Below are 12,882 nucleotides of genomic sequence, written 5' to 3'. Positions count from 1 at the left end.
TATAGAGTATAGTTTGCAGGCCACCCAAATAATGGTGCTCTTTAGCTTTCTCCATTGCATGAACTCGAATGTTCACTTTAGAGTAAAAGAGCTAAGAGAGCTCAAGAAAGAAAAACGCAGAAAAAGAAGACACACACCAAACACATTGATTTAACGTGGTTCGGTGAGATCTAACTACGTCCACGAATAAGCCTCACACACTCTACATTCAACGTGTAGAGGCACCTTCATTTATAATCAATGTACAAGGTTTGGGAGATGTCCCCTCATATGCAAAAGATAAGCCTTATCAACAGGCTGTTTACACGGTTGAGCTTGTACAGAACAAGGACTCTGTGTGAAAAACTTTCTGAGTCTTGTGATAATAAGGCTTTTTAGGAGGACACTGAATCGGATTAGGAAAGTGATTCTTGGGGGGCATCACCTTCTCAAGCGAGACATTCTGTGGACCCTTCCTTTTCTTGATCATGTTGTAGACCACCAAGATTGGAACTCTTCTCAACACTTGGATCATGTTGAACTTGATTCCAGATCCGTATCTCTAACATAGAGTACAACCACCTGACTAACGTAGCCAATCTAGGCTCTACTAGTACTCCACATCTTAGTTGATCTGCATTGACTTCTCTTGCTAAATGTGAGTTTTGCGAACATAAAAATGGTGCATAACAGCGGTGCTCCTTCGTTTTTGTCCACTGTTACTTCCTTTCCTATATATATATACTGCACTTGATCTCTCCAATTTATTTAGTAAAAGCTACATACTAGATTAGAGAGAACTTTTTCTATTCATACATATAAAAAAAATCTAGAAAACAACGGTTCATATTCCATCTAAGTTCTAAATAAAAGATTCAAGTTTTGTAATTGAAATAGTTGATCTAAAACATGTTTTCTAGTGACAAACAATGGCAAACGAGTCTGCTGGATTAAGATCAAGTAGCAAAATGATGTCAGTGAGAAAAAAATGTCGATTGTGAATGGGATGTCTTAACCACTGGTACATTCGGCTGGTGATGTAAAGGGGGCAGGATCAGGCCCCGGATCCCCTCTCGTGCCCATGTTCTTCACAAGTGCAGGAAAATGATGTTTGGACCAAGGGGGTCGGAACTCGGAAGTGATTAATGAGTGGAGTTGGTGTTGGTTGCCGCCTGTAGGGTGCACTACAAGAAAAAAGGATTTTGCTGGCGCACAAATAGCACCAGAAAGAATGTGAAAGGCATCACGGTTAATGGATTTTCTGGCACAACTTTACACTGCCAGGAAAAAAATGGTGTTTGCTGGGGGGGGGGGTTTTAAAAGCCCAGTCCTAGCCCATCCCTGATTCCATATGAAATAGATTTTTATCCATTTTTGTAGCCCAGCCCTGATTGCAGCAAATAGTTTGATTTGTCCATATGAAATAGATTTTTATTAATAATTGTAGCAATTTTTTATTTTATCTCAATTTTTTTTTCGGGGGGCGCTGCCCCCGAACCCCCTACTATCACACAAAATATATATTTTTTGCTACACCCCTGTTTGCCCCCCCCCCGCCCTCACATGAATCCTAGCTACGCCACTGCTGGTGCAGTTCTGCGACGACAAAGATCTTTCGCAAAGTGTGGGTCATCTTTACTGGCGAGTTCCACGCCAGTAAAACATGTTTACTGGCGCAAGTAAGGATCTTATCCCAAAAAGGAAGGATCTTTACTGGTGCAAAATTGTGCCAGCAAAAAATCTTCATTGGCAAATTGTGCCAGCAAAAGTATATTTTTTTATTGGGTCATAGCGCAATTTTTGCGCCAGTAAAAACATTATTTTTTTTTACAGTAAGCTGGGTCGAAGAAATCATTTCTTCATGAAAGTAGCTCTAGGAGTGCTACCACGAAGACCAAGAAATTTAACCTACAGTAAGCAGGAACTAAGATGGAGCAGTACTTCGAATGCAGTACTTTGAAAAGAGTATTTCTTATCGAAAAGAGAGAGGAAAAAACAGTTCTGAATATTCCTTTTGTCGGTATCATGGATTCATTTAACCATGAAGCAACAAGGTCAAAATCTTGCAAATCTACTAAAACATGTAAGAAGAAGAGGATCACAAGCAACAAGAAGTTCAAAAGTTGTGATTCTAGTAAAACATGTAAGAAGAAGATATCTTGTAAAGTGCACATATAGATCAAACAATATTTTTTAACTGAAAAAAGCAACACTCACCGTAACTGTCTGGCAGTTCACCCTCCTCAATTTCGTCATTATCATTTTCCTGAGTATCGTTACTCTCCATGTTGACATTATCTGGATCTTTATCTGGTGCAACTCCTTCAGACAGCTGGCACTGCAGGAGGGCCACAACATCCTTTAGGTATGATTCTTGAAATTTGACATCAAGTTGGTAATTAGCCCGTTCATCACTTTGCAAGACTGTTAAGAATGATTGTGCCACCTAAAAAGACACACCAGTAGCTCAGTCATAGATCAACATTGAAACCATGTATGATCAAGAATAAGTCAATGCACTGTAAACCACCTTATATTTACACCATTGCCCAAGTTCACCAAGGGCATAATTGATTGCCCTTAACTTTTGAATCAGATTAGCAGCTCCATCACTTTCCGTTCTTTCAGAGACACCATAAACAAGCCGCAATTCTTCATTGGATCCAGCATCTCTTGCTGCCATAAATTGCCACATGCTCATCTTTCAGCTTGCAAGGATAGCTTTCTCCACAACTTTCATTTGTTTTATTTTCTCATGGAGAGACCACAAAACAGCTGCCTTGTCATACTTCACAACAACTTCGAAGGGCATTGGGACGTGCTTTTCTAGTTCCCTTCGGTCTTTTATGGTATATACAATTGAATCCAGTTTTCTTTCAAGACTGAATATTTATAGCACAATCCTCCTGGCTGAAAACTCCCGTAAGAGAACAAAACAATTCGACCAATTGAGATCATGCTTGATAAAAACACTAGAGCATTCAAAAAATAACAGATCCAACATAAAAATGAAAACTTGCAGAAGAATTGCCTTCAGGTTGACAGGGGAAGCTATCATTCTAAAAACAGGTCTCTTCTCCTTGGGTGTTGTATGATAAAACTCTGACATCACCAATGAATATGGAGTTTCTTCACAGCATGATGGCATTCATCCAATATTAGGAGATGGATGTCTTCCATTCTTATTATGTTGTGCTTGAGAATGTTCAGCAGAATTTGAGCTGTCATTACTAGTACCTGCTGTTGGAATAAGTAGTCATAGCAAAGGCAGAACGATCACACTAAAATATATAGTGAAGCAAAGAAAATGGAAAAGAATCATATCAAGAATGAAATGCCTATTTTGTTCTGAGCTTACATTCTATCCTAAGTCACAGGGACTCGGCAAAACAGGTGCCGCACCCGCGTCGACGCGACGCGGGTGCGCGTGCGGCACCGGGTGCGGTCAACGCACCCAGGGTCATTTTTGTCCACTATTTTGGCGTTAATTTTTTTTCCCCGATGAAAAGGAGGATTAGGGATTTTTTTTTTGCCTTAATCTCTCCTCTCCTCTCCCCCCGAGCTCGAGCTCTCTCCTATCGACGCCCCAACAAAATATTATTGATTCGGATTAAAATTCAAATGCTCCAAACCTGATCCAGTTACAGATTTGGATCTTTTCTTAACAGCTGCATTTAACAATAATATATGTTGGATTCGGATCCAAGATTCAACCAAATCCGATCTGTTTCCAACCCATAATTTTTTTATGAAAATGGGAAGGGAAAAAAGATGCAAAAGGGAAAGGGTTAAAGTGGGACAAAACCGGGGCGGTCTCTAGTTTGACCTTTGACTGTTCCGGCCATTGGGCACCATAGTAATTACACGCCACGCATATAAAAAGTCTTAAGCACCCTTTTCTATTTTGAATATGCCTCTCATATTCCACCCCCTTTCCGTGGAATGATCCACCCCCATTGACCTGTACAACTAGGAGGACGGAAATGCATATCCTGGAAAACCATTTATAAAACGGACACCAAGTTTTAGAAACGTGTGGGAAACACGTTTTCCACCCCAAATGAAATAGGTTTCCCATGCGTTTCTCTATCATTTTCCTTTTACACGATACATGTTTTTCATGTTTGATAAATTTTTTCTTCTTGTTGGGCTCCTCTTGTTTGGCAAGAGCAGTTAGTGCATGTCACCTTGTGTTGAGCCGTTGCAAGTTCGAATCCCAATGGTACAGTTGTGTAACTGATAGGGTATTAAAAAAGTTTTACAGTAAATAGTTTTCTTGATTATCGATATTGTAGAGATAAATGTGAGATAACGATAGACAAATATGAGATAACAACAACGTCTGTATAATCGTCTTTTTCTTTCTTTTTTGAGCAGTGTAGCATCTATATATACATGTTGTAACCGTTATACAAGTCATTCATTATAAGCTCAATAATTCAATAATATTTTTGTATTTTTTCTACTTCATTTTTCTTCATGGTATCAGAGCCAGCAGGTGACACATCGACATGATGGACACCAGAATTGAAAGCACATCAAGTTAGAACTCTGAAGAGATGGAGAGCCCATTTTTTTTTCCATCATTCAGACAATCCCGTCATGGAGCTTGTATCACAGCCATTGATCGGCAATAATTATACCATATGGTGTTGTGCCATGACTATGGTACTATCTGCGAAGAATAAATTTGGATTCGTAGATGGATCCATTGAAAAACCGACTTCTCCTCCAAAATCCATTGTCGCCTAGAAATGATGCAATAACACGGTGTTATCATGGCTACTCAACTCATTACATCATGATTTATCCTCAAGCGTCATCTACACTGAAACTACGCTAGAAGTATGAACCGAACTCTGTGAGTGATTCTCCCAATCAAATGCCCCACACATATACTAGATTCAACAAGAAATCATTAATTCCAAACAGATGCAAACTCCTGTGGCATCCTACTAAAATAAGATGAAAGGTCTATAGGATGAGATGTCCACATACATGACCATTCTGCCATGTACATGCGAAACGGCAAAGGCCATCCACGAACAACAAGATCAGGAAAGACTTATGCAATTTTTAATGGGTTTAAATGAGAGTTACAATGCCATAAGGAGCCAACTAATCTTGATGACATTGTTACCAAATATGTCTAAGGCTTTTGCACTACTCGTGCAAGAAGAAAGACAATGTGAACTCAGAATCACGTCTAATCAAGAACCTGTGACGATGATCATAAAAGGTTCTAATGCTCAAATCAATGTAGATCATATTAAAAATCAACATAATCTCATTCACCCAAAGTGTGATCAGTGCAGAAAACTCGGCCATGTAAAGGCCAAATGCTTTCACCTCCACGGTTTTTCAAATAGATCTGATGCCCCTGCTAATGTTCATCAATGGAGTCAGACTAGCGCCAGTTATGTAACTTCTGAAGTCATCAAGTCTGCCCAAAGCTCTCAACAATTTACCCAGGAACAACTTGATCAAATATTAGCTGAGATAAATCTAGATAATCTCAAACTAGCACATGCGGTCAACCTAACAGGTAATCTCGATGTTTCTTTTGTTTGCTTCATAGCGCCCAAAAACTAGATCATAGATACGGGCATGACAAACCATATTACTAATTCTTTGTCAAATTTAATGTTCCCAAAGTCCACCATTTTCTCTCTTATTGGATTGCCAAATGGATCTTCTGCGCATGCGACTCACATATGTATCTTCTGATTGACACTAAATTTTCTTCTCTCCAATGTCTTCTTTGTTTCATAATACAAATTTAATCTTATTTCTGTGAGTAAATTGATCTAAGATCTCAAATGTGACATTTTTTTTATTATGATCATTGTGTTTTTGAGGACTATCTCTCAAAGAAGAAGATTGGAGTGGGTAAGCGACGTGATGGACTTACATTTTTTAGATTGGTGATAAAATTTCCTTGAATAGTTCTTTTGATTCCAACATCTGACACTTAAGACTATCTTTCAAATAGTAGATTAAAAATTCTTATAAACAATAATAAATTGTGTGGTTGTGTTCCCCACGATCATTGCGATATATGTCACATGACCAAGCAAACTCGTCTTTCCTTCCCCAGCGAATCTATTTCCTCGTCAAAGAGTTTTCAACTAATTTATTGTGACATTTGAGGAGGATACCAAACCACCTCATTATTCGAAGCATAATATTTTTTGACCATAGTGGATGATTATTCTAGAACCACATGGGTTAACATTATGCGGCACAAATCAGAAACCATAGTTCAGATCAAAAACTTCTTTTTAATTGTTGAAAATCAATTCAACAGTAAAATTCTGAGTCTCAGATCCGACAATGAAATTGAGTTTTTTTCAAATGACATGCAAACTTTTTTAAGAAAAAAGGGTGTTGAGCACCAACATAGTTGTGTTATGACTCCCCAACAAAATGGCATGGTCTAGCGTAAGCACAAAGATCTGCTCAATGTTTCAAGAGCCTTGAGATTTCAAGTCTCTTTACCCATTAAGTTTTGGGGAGAATATGTTTTAACGGTTGCCTTCCAAACCATTAATGAGCAAAACACCTTACGAGTTACTTTATGGGAAGAACTCAACTTATGACCATTTTTGCATTTTCGGATCTTTGTGCTATGCTTATAACATATATTACTCTCATAAGTTTGATAATCGTGCACGCAAAAGAGTGTTCATAGAATACCCATATGGTGAAGTGGGATATCGTGTATATGATCTTGAAACAAAAAAGATTTTTGTAAGTCGGGATGTAAAGTTTTATGAGAACATTTTTTTTCTTTCACGATCACAACACTCTAGATGAAGGGGAGGGGAGTATCCTACCCATTTTCATATTTGAGCCTCAGTCTTATGAAATTCAAGAACTCAGTGAAAGTCTAGTCAATGAGATCCCTGACCCCATTCACCTCGATCCAAATCCTAAAACCGTTGAGCCCACTCAAGTTCATCTTCAAACATCTGAAAGAAACCGTCAACCATCACTGCATCTCAAAGACTACAGTTGCTACATGATTGCTCTGATACTCCAATCAACCGACACAAAAGAGAAGGTTCATAGCACGAATCATGAGTTGTCCAAAGTTATAAGGTATGATCGTTTTTTCAAGGGACACCATGCTTTCTTAAGTGCTATTTTTCAACATTTAGAACCCAAAACCTTTTCTCATGCCATGAAGTTTCAATATTGCCGTGATGTCATGACTGCAGAGATTAGGGCATTGGAAGATAATCACACCTGGTTGATTGTGGATTTACCCATGGGAAAACATTCAATTAGATGCAAATGGGTATACAAAATTAAATATCATTCTGATGACTCTGTTGAAAAACATAAAGCACGACTAGTGGCCAAAGGCTACACTCAAATTGAATGATTGGATTATAATGAGACTTTTGTCCCCGTCACCAAGTTGATAACTACGATGCTTGATAGTTGTTGCAACAATAAAGAATTATCATCTATATCAAATAGACGTCAATAATATTTTTTTGCACGGGGACCTTAATGAAGAGGTATATATGGACTTGCCATTAGGTTTTTCGATTCAGGGAGAGCGTAAGGTTTGCAAGTTACACAAATCATTGTACGGCCTTAAACAACCCTTTAGAAACTGGTTTGCCAAGCTTTCGCATTATCTACTTCAAGAAGGTTTTGCTCAATCTAAAGCTGATTATTATCTTTTTTCAAAGGCTACTAATGGGGCACACATTTTTGTTCTGGTCTATGTAGATGATATCATCATTGCAAGTGATGACATCGCATACATCGAGCAACTTAAATTTTATATTAATTAACAATTTCGGTTGAAGGACCTTAGACGTTTAAAATATTTTCTCGACATTGAAGTCGCAAAATCCAAAAATGATATTTTCTTATCTTAGCATAAATATGCTCTTAATATTCTCTAGGACATGGGCTTCCTTGGAGCCAAGCCAAGCCAATTTCCCATGGAATCGTACATCAAACTCAGTAATGAAGATGGCATTTTATTGGAAGACCTAGGGTCGTACAGACGTCTGGTGGGTCGGTTGTTATATCTTACTATCGCGGTCAATATTCTAAGCCAGTTCAATAGTTAGCTGCGACAACTTCATATAGACGTCGCAATCCGGATCCTTCGATACATCAAAAGTTGCCCAGAACAAGAAATTCTAATGTCTTTCACAAGCACGATCCAAGTGGTTGGTTATTGTGACTGTGACTGGGCTTCCTGCCCGATAACTCACAGGTCCATGTCTGGTTGTTGTGTCATGATTGGGGACAACCCGATTTCTTAAAAGACTAAAAAGCAATCCACCGTGTCACAATCATCGGCTGAAGCTGAGTACTTATCCATGGCCTTAGCATATTACGAACTCATATGGATCAAGTACCTGCTGATGGACTTTGGCATTAATCACTCTCAACCCATGACACTTTATTGCGATAACCAAGCAGCACTTCATGTTGCCGCAAATTCGGTTTATCACGAGCACACTAAACATATCGAGATTGATTGTCACCTCATGCGGAAGAAAATTCAGAGTGGCCTAATTTAAACACTTTTTGTTCCCACACACTCCTAGTATGCAGATCTTTTCACCAAGGCGCTCGGCACCGATCACTTCTCTCATCTTAAAACCAAGTTGGGCATCCTCAATCCGCACGCTCCAATTTGAGGGAGAGTAAAAGAGTTTTACGGTATCGTCATCTAAAGAGTTTTACATGACAATGGTATTGTCATCTGAAGATAAAGCTTATCTCAGCTATCTTGTGAAGATAACTTTCTTATCTCGATAATCAGGTTGATCGGTCCAATGTAAAGATAGACATCAATAATCAAGGAAACAATTTCATTTATTATCGATATTCTAGAGACAACTGTGAGATAACGATAGACAAATATGAGATAACAACAACGTCTGGATAATCATCTTTTTCTTCCTTTCCTAAGCAGTTTGTAGCATCTATATATATATACTTGTTGTAACCATTATATGAGTCATTCATTATAAGCTCAATAATTCAATAATATTTTTATATTTTTTCTACTTTATTTTCTTTCAGGTATGCCTAACCCGTCAAAAAAAAAGAAATTTTCTTCTCATTAAGGGTGCATTTGTTTGTCACGAAAAGTGAGCTATTTTTCATGAAAACACATCGACAAGCGTGCATTTTCTCAGAGTCTATAGTGACAACACAAACAACAGAATCCATCATTTCTGTAGAAAACCCTCGACGAGTGTGCTAAAATACACGTTGAATGCGAGTTTAGTGCGAAAATGATTCTCATGAGGGGTTCAATTCCATTTCCGGGGCAGACGTTTTCAGGGAAAGGAGTGCCCCCCTTAATTTTTTTATTAGTTTTTCAGTTTTTTCCCAATTCCTTTTTCTCTTTTCCCCTTCACATGTACCTAAAAAACCTCACTTCTACCGTTTTCCAACTTTGAAGTGCAAATGAATCGGGTTTGATTGGATATCCTACCTGATTCAACCAAACACTTTATTTTTGGAGAGATCCTAAACCTATGATTTGGATGTACATTCTATTTTGGATTTAGTTAATTGGAGCATTTTCAGATTGGATTTCTATGGGTATTTTTATATTATATCTGTGTTTGGATTCGGATTAAAACCCACATATTTGCATTCTTTTACATGTAAAAACTTCTTTCTATTATTTTTTTGAATTTTAGCATTATGACATAGATTTGGGATCCAAATTCAACCTTACCTCATCATATATCATTTGGATCCAAATCACAAGCAACACGCCAGCGCCATCAGCATAAACTCAAACCCCTAATGACACCAAAAAAATATTTCGCACCTTTGAGATTAACGCAAAATTAAGTACATCAAAAGTTTGGTGGTGGCGTGTAAAGTTCCAGATCCTTGTTCGAGAAGTATTGCCTAGTTTACTCTGGATTATCCAACATGCCCTTCATTTCACACAACTGGCACCACGTGCATGACGAGCCTTGATCTTTAAGTGTTTCATTGCACTAATTGCTTCTTATCAAGGCGGGATGACCGTTCTATCTCTGCATTTCCGACATTCCATATCACTGGAGTGGCATAATCGTCCATTCCTCCCTATAAAAAACTGAACCACACCACCCTGAGAGAGAAGTTTGGTGGAGGTGGTGGGAGAGGATCACCTAAAGAAGAGAGAGAGAGAGAGAGAGGAGTTGACCAAAGAAAGACGTGGTGGTGGTGGTGGAATTAGTGTGAATGGGACAGGCGGCATCGAGCGCCGGAATATCCTGGCCGGATTCGGCCAACCGGCGGTCTATCAGAAAGCCAGAAGATCCAACTTCGGCGAAGGGGGGAACGGACGCCGGGCACTCCGGCGAGGAAGGGCCCCGGGACTACACCTCCGACCTGCCGGACGAGTGCCTGGCGTGCGTCTTCCACACGCTTTCGTCCGGTGACCGGAAGCGGTGCTCGCTCGTCTGCCATCGGTGGCTCCGGGTCGAGGGCCAGAGCCGCCAGCGCCTCTCCCTCGACGCCCGCTCCGAGCTCCGCCCCTTCGTACCCGCCCTCTTCTCTCGCTTTGACTTCGTCTCCAAGCTCTCCCTCAAGTGCGACCGCCGGGGCGTCAGCATCGACGACGAAGCCCTCGTCCTCATCGCCGTTCGCTGCCGGAATCTCACCCGCCTGAAGCTCCGGGCCTGCCGGGAGCTAACGGACTCCGGCATGGAGTCCTTCTCCAGGAATTGCCCCACCCTGAAGAAGGTATCCTGCGGGTCCTGCACTTTCGGCGCCAAGGGGATGAAGGCCCTCGTCGACCACTGCCCCGCCCTCGAGGAGCTCTCCGTGAAGCGCCTCCGCGGCCTCACGGACGGTGGTGCCGATGACGCGATCGGCCCTGGATCGGCCGCCTCCGGCCTGCGCCACGTCTGCCTCAAGGAACTCTACAACGGGCAGTGCTTCGTCCCCCTGATCGCCGGATCGAAGAAGCTGCGGACGCTCAAGCTCTTCAGGAACTCGGGCGATTGGGATCCCGCCCTCGAGTCTATCGTCGCCGGAGCGACGGGGTTGACGGAGATCCACCTCGAGCGGCTGCAGGTGAGCGACCGCGGGCTGAAGGCGGTGGCCAAATTGGAGGAGCTCGAGGTCCTGCACCTGGTGAAGACGCCGGAGTGCACTAATGCCAGCCTAATTGTGGTCGCCGACCACTGCAAGCTCCTTCGGAAGCTCCACATTGATGGGTGGAAGACGAATCGAATCGGGGACGAAGGGCTGATTGCTGTCGCCAAGAAATGCCAGAATTTGCAGGAACTTGTGCTCATAGGGGTGAATCCGACGGCTAAGAGTTTGGGGGTGTTGGGGAGCAATTGCTTGAATCTGGAGAGATTGGCTCTGTGCGGGAGCGATACCTTCGGCGATCCGGAACTCCGCTGCATCGCAGTGAAGTGCGTGTCGTTGAAGAAGCTGTGCATCAAGGGCTGCCCTGTTTCAGACCAGGGGATGGAGGCACTCGCTGGTGGGTTCCCCAATTTGGTGAAGGTGAAGGTGAAGAAATGCAGGATGGTTACTGCTGAGGGTGGGGAGTGGTTGAGGGCTAGCAGGGGGACGGTTTCAGTGATTCTGGATGTGGATGGCGGCGAAGAGATTCAGGAAGCGAGCACAAGCGATGGCGGCGGAGGTGCGGCACAGGAGAACGGTGAGCAACCGGCGCCGGTTGTGCCCAAAATGACCCCTGGAAGCAACCACAGAGGAGGAGGGCCGAAATCAAGGTTGGGGTTCTCCGTTGGCCGGAGTTTCGTAGCTTTCACATTAAGAAGATGGTCTAGTCCTCATAGCAACACGTCGTAGCGGAAGAAAAATGAGAAGAGAATCTGATTTTAGTGATTAAGGCTACCAGGTATGTTTGTAAACCATCTGTTTGTTGATGTTTGAAAGTGTGGTGCTTGCTTGTTTTTCCTCTAGGCATAGATTGGAATGGGAAATCGGCAATGGCCTTGTACTTCATTTATTCTTATCGCATTCTCATATAAACAAGTGTAATTTTTCTTTTTTGTTTACTGGAAGTGAATGAATACCGATAGGCTTCTCCTTTTGTGAGTGTTGCATCAGATTGCTTGTTGATGGTGAGAGTTGTAGAATGGAATGGGATGGTGCTTGTTGATTCTCGGTATGTTGTACCTAGAATACGCTTGTATGTTGGTTGTGACCTTGTGGTTTTATCAATCAAGCTTAAATCATAACGTCTACATTTCAGTTGAGAAACGAAGAAGGTTGAAGCAATTTATAGTAGGTGCCCAACATCCCTCATTCTAACCACCTAGTCTGTTCACAAGCAGCTATTTTAGATTTGGTAAATTCATATTCATAGATGCTCTCATGTTTCTGTTGGTGGCATGGGATTTTATGCCTTTGGTTTTGCTTTTAGTATTCCTCTTTTCCAACACACTGATTGGTCTGAGTTTAATCTTCTATAGTTTTATGGTATCTTGGTCTTGGGATTAGGTATCAGAGGATCAAATGGATGGAAAGGGGGTCACTAGGCATTGGACTATTCAAACTACAAGATATATTTGTGCCAAATTTGGGTGTTCTCATTCACTTGCTACTATTTTCTTTGCATCTCCTAGGCGCTTGTAGGAAACACTTCTAAAAACTTCTTGGATGTATTGCAGAGATGACGCATGGGCACTTGTAAATTATGTATCTAAGCTGGAATTTGCTTAATCACTACCAAGTCATGAAGAAATGGATCAAATGTTAATCAATTCAAGGGAACGACTAATATGGTATGACATTTGATGCGAAAGCATTAGCTGTTGAATGAATCTGGCCTACCACAGTTATGCCTTTAAGTGGTGCAGCTGGATTGCATAAAGTAACAAGCATGTATCTTCTTCTCTTATGCAGCCCCTTTTCTTTTTTCCATTAGCTGGCTTA

The 12,882-nt window shown here is 41.3% G+C and overlaps 1 pseudogene across 1 annotated transcript; it reads left to right on the top strand.

The window, feature by feature from the left end:
- The first annotated feature begins 10,104 nt into the window (after window positions 1-10,104).
- On the top strand, window positions 10,105-12,053 carry LOC149847763 (F-box protein At1g47056 pseudogene; annotated as a pseudogene). The gene has a single exon (XR_016430838.1). The product of XR_016430838.1 is annotated as an F-box protein At1g47056 pseudogene (transcript).
- The last annotated feature ends 829 nt before the right edge of the window (window positions 12,054-12,882 follow it).

This window comes from Nuphar pumila, chromosome 1, assembly GCF_984573655.1.
Source record: "Nuphar pumila chromosome 1, dmNupPumi1.hap1.1, whole genome shotgun sequence".
NCBI classification, from domain to species: Eukaryota; Viridiplantae; Streptophyta; class Magnoliopsida; order Nymphaeales; family Nymphaeaceae; genus Nuphar; species Nuphar pumila.
This window is presented reverse-complemented; position numbering and strand designations above follow the sequence as displayed.